General features: G+C 40.0%; 1 protein-coding gene across 2 annotated transcripts in view; it reads left to right on the top strand.

Annotated features, from left to right (window-relative positions):
- Positions 1 to 212: 212 nt before the first annotated feature.
- Positions 213 to 15,310, top strand: part of kcnh5b (potassium voltage-gated channel, subfamily H (eag-related), member 5b) — a 266,042-nt gene continuing 250,944 nt past the window's right edge. For both annotated transcript variants that reach the window (XM_041813394.1, XM_041813393.1), the window contains exon 1: positions 213 to 355. The gene's annotated coding sequence lies outside the window, so the exon portion shown is untranslated. The remainder of the gene's footprint in view (positions 356 to 15,310) is intronic.

Below are 15,310 nucleotides of genomic sequence, written 5' to 3'. Positions count from 1 at the left end.
TGAGTGTGTGACGTCACTGAGATCCGTCCATGATTTACAGTAAGGTGTTTCACAGTCACCTGAGCCTCATTTTAAAGTTATGCTGCTTAGTTACAATCACTATTGTGAAAGGTGAGCTTACGCAGCTTGGACGTTCTCTCGACCAATCAGAGAGCAGCAGGAGGAGACGGGAAGGTGCACAGGTGTGCACATTAGCTCTGATGGTTTTTTTAACAAATGGACTGAGTGGTCGAAGGAGGAGTGGATTACGCACACAAGGCTTGTTTTCTTAACTTTCTATGGACGTTTTTAGGTTTTTCCTGCTTTCGACAGTGGAGTTTAAAAACCCAGAAGCACTCAGTGAGGTCTCCAGCAGGTAAGTGGTTAATACTCAGACATTAAGTGGGTTGAGAAGTGGCCTACTAGACGAAAGTACGTTTTATTTTTTGTATCAACAACAAAAGCAGAAAGAGCAAATAAGGTGTTTTTTCTACATGTTTTTATTTGGAATAAAATGTGCAGGACTTTAATTCTTAACAGAGGTAATATTTAGACACTTCATAGCATTCTCTCTGTTATAGACTGAGATTAAACTGAGCACACTTTAAGAACTACAAAAAGTTCGAAGGTATATTTTATGTATTTTTAGGTTTTTATTGAGTCACTGTTTCAAATACATCTTGTTTTCAGTGTATTGTTAAGAATGGCGGATGAAATAAGACCTATCAGATAATAGGCCTGTAAGATAGGTAGGTTATCAACAAAAAAGAGTCAAAGCAAGAATTAAAAAATATCTGAAATAAATGTATTCACACAAAGGCTAACCGCCATGTTAGCATAAAATTATCCTAAGCTGCTCACGTGACAACTCCATCAAATGACCAAAAACACGACTCAATTTTGTCCAAAATTTTTGGGGTTTTTGTTTGTGTGGACGTTGAAATTTCAGACACGCATTTTCTGAGAAAAATACAGGATATATTATCCAAAATTGCTGAGTATTCTTACGGTTAAATTTGTTTTAAAGGTAGTTTCTGTCTGTTTGGCATAAAATCCGGTGTTCCTTATTTCACCACCAGAGGTCAGCAGAGACTTTCAGTTCAACGAGCTCAACCTGACGCTCACCTGTACAGCGATTTCAGTTATTTGGGTCCTTTTAACATTGAATTCTGCTAAAAAGTGCTGCATTTTTATTCATTTATTGTACGCCTACATCAATCTATGAAAGAATGAGAAGAAAGGGAAATAATATGCTGTTTTGTAAAGAGTTTGTGATGTTTTGACAGGAGCAGGCAGTGATTCTTTCATCAAATTCAAGCACAACACAAGACTACACTGCCCCAAATCTCCTAATCACTAAATTTAGAGATGTATGTGGGATCTAGGAGCTATTTCTATTAACCTCCTAAGACCCTGGGTGTATATTTGAGGCTGTTACATTTTTGCTTCTCTATGACATAATGATTATTTTCAGCTATTACAACCTTTGAGATAATTGTCCAGAATGCCACTGAACTTTAAGTAATTTGCTTGAAATGTTGGGAAAATTTGCAATGAAAGTTTCAAGACTTTACATGGAAATGTGGGGGAATTTGTTTATATATTTTGGGGAATTTAGCCCAGAAATGTTTAAGCATTTTGATGCAGTTTTTTCGGTGGATAAGGTTGTTTGTTCTGGAGAGTTTTATTGGAAGTTTCCTTTGAAATGTTTGATATTTTCATGGGAATTTGGGTAATTTGTTTGAGGGGTTGGAAATTTTCAGACATTTTCACGAAAACTTGAGGGATGTGTTTTTATCTATTTTTTAATTCAAAAAAAAAAATTTTTGGGGGGGGGGGGGTTGCTTTAAAAGATTGTTTTCATATATTTATGGAAATCTGGGAAGTTAATTTTGGACATTTGACTGGGAATTTAACATTTTTAAGAACTTTAGTGGAAATTTTAGGGAATTTGTTTGGATGTTTGGGGGAATTTGTACATTTTGGAGAATTTGAATTGAAATTTTAGGGAGAATTTGCTTTTGCAGGTTTTTGATTTTGCTCTTTTTTTTAATTTACATTGATTTTTTTGGCCAAATTATCTACTGGAATTTTCAGACTTTATGGTAAAGTTTCACCGAAGAATTCGGGAAATATTTGAAGAAATATTCAAGTGCTTCTTATGGGATACTTTCATAATCTATTTTGAATTTCTTCTTCTTTGAAATTTTATTGAATTTGTTTTGATTTTGGATTGGAAGAAATTCAGAACTTTTAGGGGAAATTTTGTTCATGCGTGGCCTCAACAAGTCCTTGTTGTCCACTATTAAAATAACAAGAAACCATATCTTTTTCACTGACGACACCATTTTTTACTAACTGAAGACCCCAACAACTGACCAACTGACCAACACATATTCTGTAAAACTGATCCAGTGCTGTTTTTTCTGTAGAAACGGGACTTTTAAGAGATTTTTGGGCCTCATTTTTGTTAAAACAACTTCCTGTTTAAAGACGAGGCTGAGCTTCAAACTTATCAGGCCTTATTTATCACAAATAAGTTGCAGAAACTCAAAATCTATTCCAAACAAAGTCCCCGGTCTCAGGAGGTTAAAAGCCCTTTTCAGTTTTTACTCTGGGAGTCATATTACTTCTACACTGTCCTTATAATAACCTTAATGCCAGGATGTAAGAGGCTTCAGGTTAAAGCAGATTCATCTGAAGTTAAAACATGCAGCATGAAGACAAAAGCGTTCTCACATGATGTTAGCTTATCTTGTAGCAGAGTAATGAGACTGTCTTTTTCACGGTGTGTGCCTGAAGTGGAGGTTCTAGGAGTAGTAACGAAGAGAGACTGCAGGGACATTAATTAGACATGTGCGTTGACGTGTAGAGGTGTGCTGTTGGAGCTGCTAACCATTTATCTAATTAAGTTCACCTGTAAAGGAGAAAACCCCGACAGCTCACAGTAAAGACAAAGTTTCCTCAAACATTTGTCCACCGTTCCCCCTGGGTGTGGGCTCGGTGTAATTACTGGAAAGTTCTCAACGCCTCGTTGCACTTTGGGCTCCGAGCGCCTTATGAAAAGAGGCCGTGACACGCTGAGAGCACTGTCATAATTAATTAGCCCTTAGTGCTGATAATTCAGCTGATTACACCATTACACTGCCCACCCACACTGCTGTCTATGAGTGTTTATGCTTTTTATTCTAGCTCAGATACAAGTTTTCATTCCAGTGTTACAGACTGAGGCAGAGAGAAGTCCCTTTTCTACTGAACATTGACACCACCTGACACGCCAGATCAACTGTTTCATAAAAACCATTGCATGGATATATTCCACAGTCATCTGGGAAACCTCCCATGTCAAGTGTTCGGGAAGGGTAGGACTTCTAGAAAAAAATCTTGGAGGGTGATTGGATAAATGTTCTGTCTTTCACATTCAATACGGGCCAATCAGAGTGAAAAGACATGTTTTTTTTTCAAACTGGACGTTTTCCTTCTTTTTCTGCCTTGTTTAAGCGCTGCACTTTACTGCTCTACAATCACAGCAGCTCTTCAGTATTGGGGCCCTCTCATGTTTGTTGCAATGACTTGTGGTGGCCACTCTACCAGAGTTTTAGAGTTTAATATGATGGAAAAAGATCCATTGATATCAGTCTTATTTTGTAAGCACAGCAACAAAAAGGAAGCACAAGCAATCAGGACTGTATCATTATCAGAGACTGCAGTCAAACTCTGGCAGTTTTTCAATGGACACATTTCCTTTCCAAAGAAAAACACAGATTTTTCATTATAGCTTCACTACTTTCCAAAATAAGAGCTTGTAGCATTAAAAATCTGATGACATTACCAACCGCTCCTTCACATTTACTTGTTGAAGTTTTAAATTTTAAACATTACTTTGCTCCATTATCTTTAAATGCAGTTTTCTTTGTTTTTGTGACTTTCTTCATTCTTGTACTAACATCTGAGGAGCACATGTCTTTTCAAACTCGTAAATGTCTAATCTTTCTAAAACGTGCTTACACATTTATATTTCTCCTTGGATTCAGTCCGGTGTTTTCTGGCTGTTAACTAGAGCAGTGGTTCTCACACGAGTGTGCCTGAAGGTAAGTCTAGGTGTGCTCTGGGATTTTGTACACAATGTTTTACTACAACTTTATGTCAAGTACTGTAACCAGGCCTGCCCACAGATCTGACTGGACCCCTGAAAAACCTCAAAGAATAGGACCTCCCCAGTTGGGATTTATTGATGATATTGGTGTATGTGTGTTGGATCAGTAGCATTGGTGCTAGCATCCTGGCTAACAGTTACCTCATGAAGAGCTGAAAATCATGGCAAGCTATTATTGGGTTGAAATTGGTGTTGAAATTATTAATTCATTCATGCCATTTTTAACCAAGTTACCCAATTTTTCTGCCCATGTTTGCACCTTCTTTTTACATCTTAAACCATTTTGCTGCTTTTTTTTTTTTTTAGCATTATTTATTTATTTATTTTTTAGCATTTTTGCCACTTCTTATGACTTTCGACCCATTTTTGACACTTTGTTTGGAACTTTTTGCCACATTTAACCCATTTTTGCTACCCTTTTGCCACCTTTTGCACAGTTTTGCTATTGTTTGGCCATTTTTTCCATTTTTTTCCATTACTTTTTACCAGCTTTTCACCACCTTTTTACAACATGTAATTCTTTTTGCCACTGTTCTGCCACTTGTGATCTATTTTGCCCCCTTTATGACACATTCATCCCATTTATGGCACCTTTTGCCAATTTTTGCCCACTTCTGCATTTGTTTGATCATTTTTTTGCTCATTTTGCCCTTTTTTTTAATCACTTTTACCACCTTTTTACAGCATTTAACCCTTATTGGCCACTTAAAACCCATTTTTGCTACTATTTTGACACAAGGTCAACCCATTGTTTGGCCTTTTTTTTTAACCAATTTTTGCCTTTTTCTGACTTTTTTTTTTGCCACTTTGTGCCCAATTTAACCATGTATTTAATCACTTTTAACTCATTTTTGCCCCCTTTTGCCTTTGTTTGATCACTTTTTTTTGCTCAATTTTGCCCTCTTTTCACTTTTAACCCATTTTTGCCCCCTTTTGCCCCCTTTTGCCATCTCCATGATCCCCCAGTTGGCTGGGCCCCAGAAAGCTCTCCCCTTTATCTCCCCTTACAGGCCACCTAAACTGTAACTTTATTTAAAAAGTCTATTTTGTATTGATTTAAATATGCTGTGCCTTGAGATTTTGGCTTCACCTTAGGTGTGCCTTGGCAAGAAAGTTTGAAAACCACTGAACTCGAGTCAGCAGATGTTGCTGTGGTTGCAGATATCGTCCTGTAGGGGGAGTCGTGCTCTTTCTGACTTACTCATAACAGCGACAACTCTAGAAACAATCAAGTACCTCCAGGACCTAAATAACAAATACAGGTTGATTTTAAACTGATGTATGAAGTTATTTGGGGAGATTTTCTCCCCAGAGACCATCCAGTCTCTATAAGTCAGTGTACCAACAGACAGCTGCTACTTTAAGTGTTGTCTGTTTTGTTGCTGTTGCTGCCAACCTTCTGTCGTCCTTAAAAAACCTCAGATTATTTGTGAGGTACACCTTGAATAATGTTCCTTTCTCTCTGATTGTAATTTGCTGGCTTGCAGTTTGGTTTGGTGGTTGTGATGTCTGGTGAAGGTTTATCATTACCCCCACATTTGCATGGCATCTTTAGGGTAAAATTTAAAAAACAAAACCCTCCTTAATGCCCTCTTACAGCAGGTGCCTTCTTATTATTCTCGCCCCTGGCCCTCAAGTGTCCAGAGTTATGTGTCCAGACGTATGAACTGATAATCTGAACTTGAAGTTCACTGTGGGACTGATACTGTGAAGTTAAGGAAATCCCTCTCCCCAGCAGAGACACCAAACCCGCCTCTAAAGAAGTCACAAAGACAGGAACCTCCCTTACATTTTTTATTTTCTTTTTCTTCAGCGTCAGGCTGAGTCATATCCCCTCTTGTCACCCACTTCGTATTTTTGGAGTTCACCTACTTCCCCTCCTCTTGTTTCGGAGGCTTTCACCCCCTCTCCCTGCTCTTCTCTTCTTTCTCTTTTTCTGCCAAATCATTGCAGAGACAGCTTCCTCCTCCTCCTCCTCTTCTGATCTCACTCTCTGCATCTCCTATCGCTCATCTTTTTTGCCTTTTTTTTGCATCTCTTTCTCTTCCCTGCTTGATTTTCCTCTCTCTGTCCCTCTCTCTTATCTGTGCAGTATTTATTTCTCCATCCCTCCATCACTTCCTTCTCCATATGTCTCCTCCTCTCTTTTCACTTTATCCTCCTGTTTTGTTCTCTTTTCTCTTCTTCTCCATTTTCCTCTTCTAAATTTTTCATTTCCATCTTCCTTTTTCCCTTTACCTTTACTTCACTGTTTCATCACCCTCTTTCCTGTTTCCTCTTCCTCTCCTTTTCTTCCCTCGTTACCTCATTGCTTACTTTAAAGACCTCTCCTATGTTTCTTTCTTCCCATTTGTCCCGTCCTGTCCCAGACTTTCCTTTCCTTTCCTTTCCTTTCCTTACCATTCCTCCCTACCCATCTCATCCCATTTCCCAGCCTGTCCCACTCCTTACTATTTACTTTGTTCCACCCCATTTGTCCCACCCTGTTAAAGGCCATCACATCCCAATTGTCCCCACTTATCCCATCCCATTTTTTCCCATCCTGTCCCATTCTATCCTGTCCAGTCCCCTTTGTCCTATACTATCCAAGCCTGTCCCATCCCCTTTTTCCCCATCCATTCCCATCCCATTTGTCCCATATTGTCCCATGCCATCCTATCTGTCATGTCTTTTGCCATCCCATTTGTCCCATTGTGTCCCACCCAGCCCATCCCATCCCATTTATTCAGTACTCTCCCAGCCTGCCTCATCCCATTTGCCCTATCCTGTATACTGTACCAGCCCAATAATGTACCAGCTAGTCCATGCCATCCTATCTGTCATGTCTTTTGCCATCCCATTTGTCCCATTGTGTCCCACCCAGCCCATCCCATCCCATTTATTCAGTACTCTCCCAGCCTGCCTCATCCCATTTGCCCTATCCTGTATACTGTACCAGCCCTATACTGTACCAGCTAGTCCCGTCTGGTCCCAGCCTGTCCCTTCCCATTTGTCCTGTCTTGTCCCAGCCTGTCCTATCCCATTTGTCCTATCTGTCCCATCCTATTTATCCAATAGCCTCCCAGCCTGTCCCATCCCATTTGTCCCTTCCTGTCCCAGCCTCCCTATCCCATTTTTTCCCATCCTGTTCATGTCATCCTTTTTGTCCCATCCCATTCTATCCTGGCCTGTCCCATCCCATCCCATCCCATCCCATCCCATCCATCCCATTTGTCCCTTCCTGTCCCAGCCTCCCTATCCCATTTTTTCCCATCCTGTTCATGTCATCCTTTTTGTCCCATCCCATTCTATCCTGGCCTGTCCCATCCCATCCCATCCCATCCCATCCCATCTGTCTCATCTTGTCACCATCCCATTTGTCTCTTCCTGTACCAGCCTGTCCCCTTTGTCCCAGCCTGTCCCATACCATTTTTGTTTCCTCCTCTCCTTCTTTCCATTTCTTTATCCTGTACTTTTCCTTTCAGATAAGGTCAGTATCACTCCTTTTTCTTCGTCTTCTTTTTCTTTTTCTTTTCCCTTTCCTCTTTTGGGCTCCACCCTTTTCTTACTTACTTAACTCTTTTACCTCCTCATTCTACCCCTCCTCCTTTCTTCTCTAGTGTCTTGTGCTCTTCACTTTCTTTTCTTCCTTTCTTTTCTTCCCTCCTTTCCTTTTATCTCCCCCTTCTCTTTCCTTTTCTTAACCTCTCTTCCTCCTCTCTTCTTTTTCCTCTTTTGTCCCTTTCTTCCTCTTTCCTCATTTACTAACCAAAGTGTTCTACCTGTCTTCTCCTCCTCTGTGGCCTCTCTCCCTCTCTCCTGTGCGTTTATTTTTCCTCTCTTGTCCTGGACCTTAATCCCTGAGCAGTAATGAATGTGTATGAATGAACGAGTGGATGTATATTGATAGAAGCTTCTTAATCCCATATTGCCTCTGGCTAATCTTTGCCATTTTATGATTCCTCGATATAAAAACAAGAGGTGCAGCCAAGAGTTCAATCTACATTAGCTCTCTGTGATGTGGAAATGAAACGCCTATAGGGATTTTTCCACAATGCACTGAGGACATTATCGCATACAAAGCACGTTTTGGTAATAATGATGTGAGCTGGAGAAGTCCTCTTGTTGTGTTTGTTTGATAATAACATGATTGGCATAAAAGCTTTTAACCTCTTTTTGTGGTCAGTGATTGTATGATGATGTATCAGAACGTATGCAGCCTCCCACTCTCCTGTTATAAATAATGCTGCAGCAGGAGCTATGAGCCCACACACGCAGCTCTGACTGCTCCGTCTGTCATATACAGGAGTGTTTGTGTGGGACCTCACGGCTTCTCTGTTGACACACACATGTATGACACACTCCAGCTTGACTCCTGTTTCTCTGCAGGCTAACACGGCACACTTTGTGTGGTAAAATCCTCTCCTGAGGCTGTGCCTGCCTCACATTCTTAACTGAATCCTCTTTATTTAGCTCATTTATTGGTATCAGGAAAGTTCAGGAAGACTCACAACACCAATATTAAGGAGGGATGCACTGACTGTGAAAATTTGGCTGATTCAGATGTTTAAAGTAACAATTTAGCAGATAGCCAATACCAGTTCTGTTTTCATTAATCCTGCTGAACCTGAAATGTACATCCATCCATCTATCCATCCATCCACAATCACATACAGATTTCCCTCTCCCCAGCAAAGTTTTCCAGGTCCTCCCGAAGGATTCTGAGGCACTCGCAGGGAAGATGGTGTATATAATCCATCCAGCAAGTTCTGGGTCTAAACTCCTCCCGCTGTTGCTATCGTGACAGCTGCAGCCGCAGCTTTCTGAGCGATCTGGTACCTTTCAGCTGCTTCCAGAGTTCCCCGAGCTAACCAAGCCTGAAAGGTCCCCTTCTTCAGGCTGATGGCCTCCCTTAACGCTAGTGTCCTCCAGCGGGTTCTGGGGTTTCTGCCACGACAGTCACCAATGACTCTCTGGCCAGAGCTTGTAGCCACTGCTTCCATAATGGAGGCTTTGAGCAAAGACCAGTCAGACTCCATGTCCCCAGCCTCCACTAGGATGCACAAGTTGTTCCAGAAGTTCCAGGAGTTGAAGACCTCACAGACAGGCTACAAATGAACAATAATTAAAGGGAAACAGCTCACCATTAGAAGCTCTACTGCACTCTTCTGATCATAATACTCCATCAAAAACTGTCCTGCTGTATCAGAAAGAATCCAAACAATCCAAATCTTCCATTTTGAAGCACTGAGGTTATTTTCAATGAGACATTAGGATGCATAATCCTCCACAGCACCAAAACACGAGGCCAAATCCACTCCAGCCACCTTGACATTTGTATTTATTGCTGTCAATTTGTAATGCAAACAGTACAAGAACATTTTGAACCAGAGTTGTCTGGGAATGTGAGATAGTTGAGCAGGTGTCCAATCAGCAGGGAAGCAAGATTGCTGCTCAGTTTTTGCAGCTGAAAAAAGCTTCATTCAGAGTTTGAACGAGCTGCTTGATGAGGATGTGTCGATGCATCCACAGTATTTCTGACAAACTCCAAAGCTTGCTTTAATTAATCCTTAAAGTAATCCTTCACTGGGGGCAATGCCTTTGTAGTGACCGGCCACTGAGATTCAGACTACCAAAGGCCAAATCCAACAGGACGAAAAATTACTTCTCGCCATTAATCACCTAAATTTCAAAATGATGGTTGAAGCAGTATGAAGGTTTTGATTTTTACAACTGATCTTTGAAAGTAAAGCTGTCCAAAAAAGAAATCATCAGTGTCCTTTAACACCTTCTTTCAGTCATGTATTTTAGTGTTCCTTGTGGCTGAATATGTGATTGTGTTTGCTGTGTTTTATGGTTTTACCTGGCTGCAAAGAAAACCTCCCTTAGGGGATAATAAAGGTAGAGGTGATTAGTTGGATGCCTCTGGTCTTTCAGTCTTTCTGCATCCTTAATAAAATGTTTACAGACTTATTCTGTCTGAATAAAACCCTCATTTTTTGTAATACTGGGCTTCATGAAAGCTGAGTCAATGTTTAAAGTCCTTAAATAGATAGCTTTGTTAATTCCCATTGCAAATTTGTAATTAGATTTGCAGTGGCCTCCCTTTAAGCTGCCAATAAGAGTTCAAAACATCAGTCAAAAGGTGAGTTAGATATACAAATCTATGTGATGCTGGGCTGATTCGATCTAGTCCACAGGTGCAAAAAAAGAGAATACCCTTGAGTACTTGGTCTGGGCTCTGTTTATACACGTTACTGTATCTATGCAACATGGCATGGAGCCAATCAGTCTGTGGCACTGCTGGAGTGTTATGAAGCCCAGGTTGTTCTGATAGCAGCCTTCAGCCTGTCTGTATTAAGTATGGCGTCTCTCATCTTCATCTTCACAGTACCTCAGAGATTCTCTAGGGGTTCAGGTCAGGCCAGTTGGCTGGCCAAATCAAACAGTAATACCATGGTAAGCAAACCAGCTTCTGGTAGTGTTGGCTTCACTGTGGGCAGGTGCCAAGTCCTGCTGGAAAAGGAAATCTAAATCTCCATAAAGCTTCTCAAAAGATGGAAGCATGAAGTACTCTAAGAAACTCCTAGTAGACGACTGACAGCGCTGACTCTGAACTCGATATAGTTAAGTGGACCAACAGCAGCAGATGACATGGAACTGAAAACACTGGACTTCAAACACCTTGGATTCTGGGCCTCTGTGATCTTCCTCCAGACTCTGGAACCCTGATTTCCAAATTATACTTTCATCTGAATAAAGGACTGGTCCACTGAACAGCAGCCCACTTCTTTTTCTCCTAAGCATATGTGAGAAGCTTATAACTTGGTGTGCTGTTCAGGAGAGGCTCGACACCAGGAAGACACTTGTAGCCCAATTTCTAGACCTACAGGCTTTTAACGCACTGACTCCAGCTTCAGTCCACTCCTTGTAAAACCCCCCTCATTCTTGAATGTGCTTTGTTTAACAATCCTCTGAAGGCTGAGCTCATCCCTGTTGATTGTGCAGCTTTTCTTACTACATTTTCCTTTCAGTCAGCTTTCCATGAATATGCTTTGATTCAGCCTCTGAGACTTTCAGCAGTGATCTTATGTGGCTTACCCTCCTCATACAGGGTGTCAGTGATTGTCTGCTTGGATTTATATCAAGTCAGAAGTCTTCCCATGATTTTGGTTGTGTATACTGCACCAGGGTGAAGGAAGAAGACTCAGGAAACCTTTACAGTTCAACTTTTCCACAATATTTTAATACTTTGAGACAGTGGACTTTTGATTTTCATGAACTGTCTTAAAATATTTCACTGAGATGAGATGAATCTTTATGGGAGATTAACATTTGAATTCAACTGCATTAAATCAAACTTTTCTCCCTATCTTCTTTTGTTTTTTGATACACCTGTATGATAAGTCTCTATGCTAAAGGTGGAATCTCAATATTCATTTTACAAATTATCTAAATTCCCAGGGATCCAAAAATGTCCAAACATAGAAGAAACCTTGGTGCCTTTCTTGGGATTAGTCCCCTTACGATTCAGCACCACGGACAGCTCCAGCGGCCTACCATTTAAATACTGCAGGGAGAGTTTATTTTCAGAGCTTAATTTAATTTCATTAATTTTTCAGACTATTGGGATTTTTTAGTAATGGGCTGTTGAATGGCTCCATTTTTCCATTCTCCTATCTTTGTTTTCTCCATTTTGTCTCTGAATGTATCAGCAGCTTGGCCTCATTCCAATAAATAATGGGATTTTATTTTATATAACCCAAAGGGTTAAAATGGTGCTCAAATCCCAGAATACAGCATGAAATCACCCAAAATGCTCTTTCGGGCTGATGCTAATGCTAATTATAGCTCAGCTCTAACTCTCTTTGGACCATCTTTACTCCATGTTGGCCTCTTTTTCTTGGCCATCCTCACTTCCTCCTTGATTTCAGAGTGGCAGAGCTACAAAGACGCCATGAAAGTGTCTCAGATGTTGACATAAGTCCATGTTTGGTCTCCTTGAGCTTCAGTCGTCTTATCTAGTGTGCATAGAGGATGTCCGTTCAGTCATTTGACTCCTGTGTGTACGCTCATGTTTATATCTGTCTGGATGAGAGGATGATTTGGATTGCCTCCTACATATTTCATCAGCGTGATATTAGATCTGAGTGTGCGAGGAGTGCACAGATGTTGGGAGACAGAAGGAGCGTAACACCCTCCCACACATTTACAAACAGCACGTCTGGGTCTATTTTGCATCAAAACATTAATAAACAGCATGTTTTATTGCCAGTGAGCTTGAATGTGAGCTCAAACGGTGTACATTTTTATCATTATCACCATAAATGCTGTCTTTGACTTAGATTATAGCAGCCTAGAGCATCTTAACAGCTCACTTAATTAAATCTAATAGAGATGATCTGCTTGAGAATCTGATTATCTCATATCTTGTTGTTGCTCTCTTTATTTTTGCTACATCTTCTTGTTAAAATGCAAGAAAAAAAGCAAAAATTGGCCTCCTGCTTCCCCACATTCTCTTAAAAGTTTAATTAGGGCTGAATTTATTTATCCCTTCCTTGCCATCCTCATCTCATATGTTTCAGTAGAGTTAATTAATCCCAGTAAATGTAGCAGACGCTCTGACAGAACTCGGCCTGTTTAGAAGCAAAGCATGCTGGGAACCCAGGATGCAGGCCAGAAGAGGTCAGAAATCCACCGAGGACTCTAAACATCCATTTTGGCTGTTTGGAAGCAGCGCCGTTAAATATTTAACTGGACTTAATGCACCATGCTGAGAAACAGACTGTCAGAAACCCTCTCCCCGCCCTCGCACGGCCGTTCTCGCTCCAAATCCCTGACCAAGGTGGCGGAGCCGAGTGTTTTAAAAGCCTGATTTCACTCTCCTGAAATAGTCCAATTTTTTTTTTTCTCTTCGCTGCCACCACGCCAACACAAAAACCCCCTGACCCATAAATCCAGGTTTGTTCACGCACCGATGCCCACACATGGACAGGTGCAGGCGGTGAATGTGACCGTGAGTTTTCCAGGTGTTTTGTGGTTTAATTGTTGTTGTCTGTTATTCTCTGTCTGCGTGACGGCGTCTACTTGTGATGATAATATTTGATGAAACTGTTCCAGCTCTGCTTTAAATCATTCATCCTTTTGTATTAGGAACTTGTTTGACGTGACATTCAGCTCTCATGAGGAGTTCTCTCCAGTGCATTTTCTCTTCTCTGATAATCTCATGTCACGTCATTTCTTTTGATATAACTTCATGTACCACAGTTTGCAGCACCAACTCTTATATTGTCATCCAAAGGGACCTCTCCCCACCTCACACCTTGACATATGTCAGTTTTAAAGGAGAAGATGTAGCCGGTGTTAATGGTAAAGTGCCAGTGAGTCTCTATTTCTGGGGTTTTGTGTCATGTTATCTTGTGAAACGTTGTCATAAGACTGTGCTGTCTTATTTCAGGAAATCATGTTTAATACGACATAAGACACTGAACAGATTCTTGCACAATCTTCCAACCCTGCTAGATGATTTAGCCTCCTACCTAGACTGCATATAAAAATGGACGAGGCACTTACACTTACACTGTCTATACAAAAATGAAAGTAGCCTGTAATAGGTGCTGATATGTACTTGTGAAGTAATTTGTAGCTAGAGTTTTCACCATAAGGATCAGCTGGTGGTACAAGTTATTTGCAGATGGCATCATATAATCACAAAGAACTCCAGATGGGAAACAGGAAGTGATAACTGCATCTGCATTATGTGGATAGCAGTGTTATTTCTGACAGCTATTTTTCATTTTAGTCTCAGTCTTCAGATTAAATTCCTTTTTAGTTTTAGTCACATTTTGGTCATTTCTACCTTTTATACTTTTAATCTAGTTTCAGTCGACGAAAACCCAAAACCATTTTAGTCTAATATAAGTCCATAAAAACATCCTCAAATTTTAGTCTTTACTTTTAGTCCAAGCCAGGTGTCAGGGTGTCAAACTCTAGGCCTGGGGCCCAAATCTGGCTCATAGTACAGTTATACTCGGCCCGCAAGATAATATCATATTTTTATTTACTGTCCTACCAGTATGAGGTCAGCATTGTAAAAATGTAAATTAAACCTTGAAATGTCCTATTAAGTCATAAAATATTGGAAAAATAAAGAGGACAAACAATTTGACAAAAAAACAGGATGTAGAAAAGAAATTGATTAGTGTTTACATTTCATATTTGTTGCATTTCACAATTATGATTTAAACTTATAATTTTGACTTTTTATCTCATATTTTCACCATTTAGGTTCACAATTTTAAATTTCAATTCATAATTTAACCTTTTAAAGTCATCATTTCAAATTTTATCTCATGTTTTGACTTTTCCAACTCCTAACCTTCACTTTTAATCACATATTTGACTTTTTAGACTCGTTTTAAATTTTAACTAATATTTTGACATTTTAAACTCATGATTTCAAATTGTATCCCTTATTTTGACAAACATGCTTGTGACTTTCTATTTCGTATATTTCCCTTTTGAAAATATTATTTTGACATTTAAGGACCCTGTAAAGTGAAATCCAAAATTTGTGTCTTAACACACTGGATATGTTGGAATATGGCTGCTGTAAACATGTGAAAACACTGAGATCAACTTGTGACTGAATTTTAGATTTAGACCATTAGAACGTTTTTCACCTCTTTCCTGGCTGGATTAAATGTGGGCGGGGCAAATATGAGGACTGATGATGTCACCATGTCACAGTGGGGAATGACCCCGCCCCCTAACACTACAGTATGAAATCAGAGAGCAGTTCATCTCAGGACAGTCTGTTGTTAGCTGATCTCACTGCCTTTATTGAAAGTTAACAGTCAGTTAAATGCTGTTTTATGTTCATTGTGAGGTGAATTTGCTAAATCTATCAGCCACAATGGTCTATGGATCATTTAAAGTATAGTAATAAAGATCTGAGCCTCTGCTCTGGCACAGAGCCAGGCAGCTGCACTCTGATTATAAGGTCAATGTAAGGTCAAGGGGTGGACTAATAGTGTGAATGCTTTCTCCATTCAGACTGTAGCATTTTTAAAAAATTTGATTAATTTCTTTTTTTTTTTTCTTTTTTGTATTTCTCCTGAGTGGGCGTGGCTTCAACAGACACGCCCACACCATCATCGAGCGGATTTTACTGCCTCATTTTTCATGATTTTAAAG

Source organism: Cheilinus undulatus, linkage group 18 (assembly GCF_018320785.1).
Source record: "Cheilinus undulatus linkage group 18, ASM1832078v1, whole genome shotgun sequence".
In the NCBI taxonomy this organism is placed as follows: domain Eukaryota; kingdom Metazoa; phylum Chordata; class Actinopteri; order Labriformes; family Labridae; genus Cheilinus; species Cheilinus undulatus.
The sequence above is the reverse complement of the archived record's forward strand: the minus strand, read 5'-3'. Positions and strand labels throughout refer to the sequence as shown.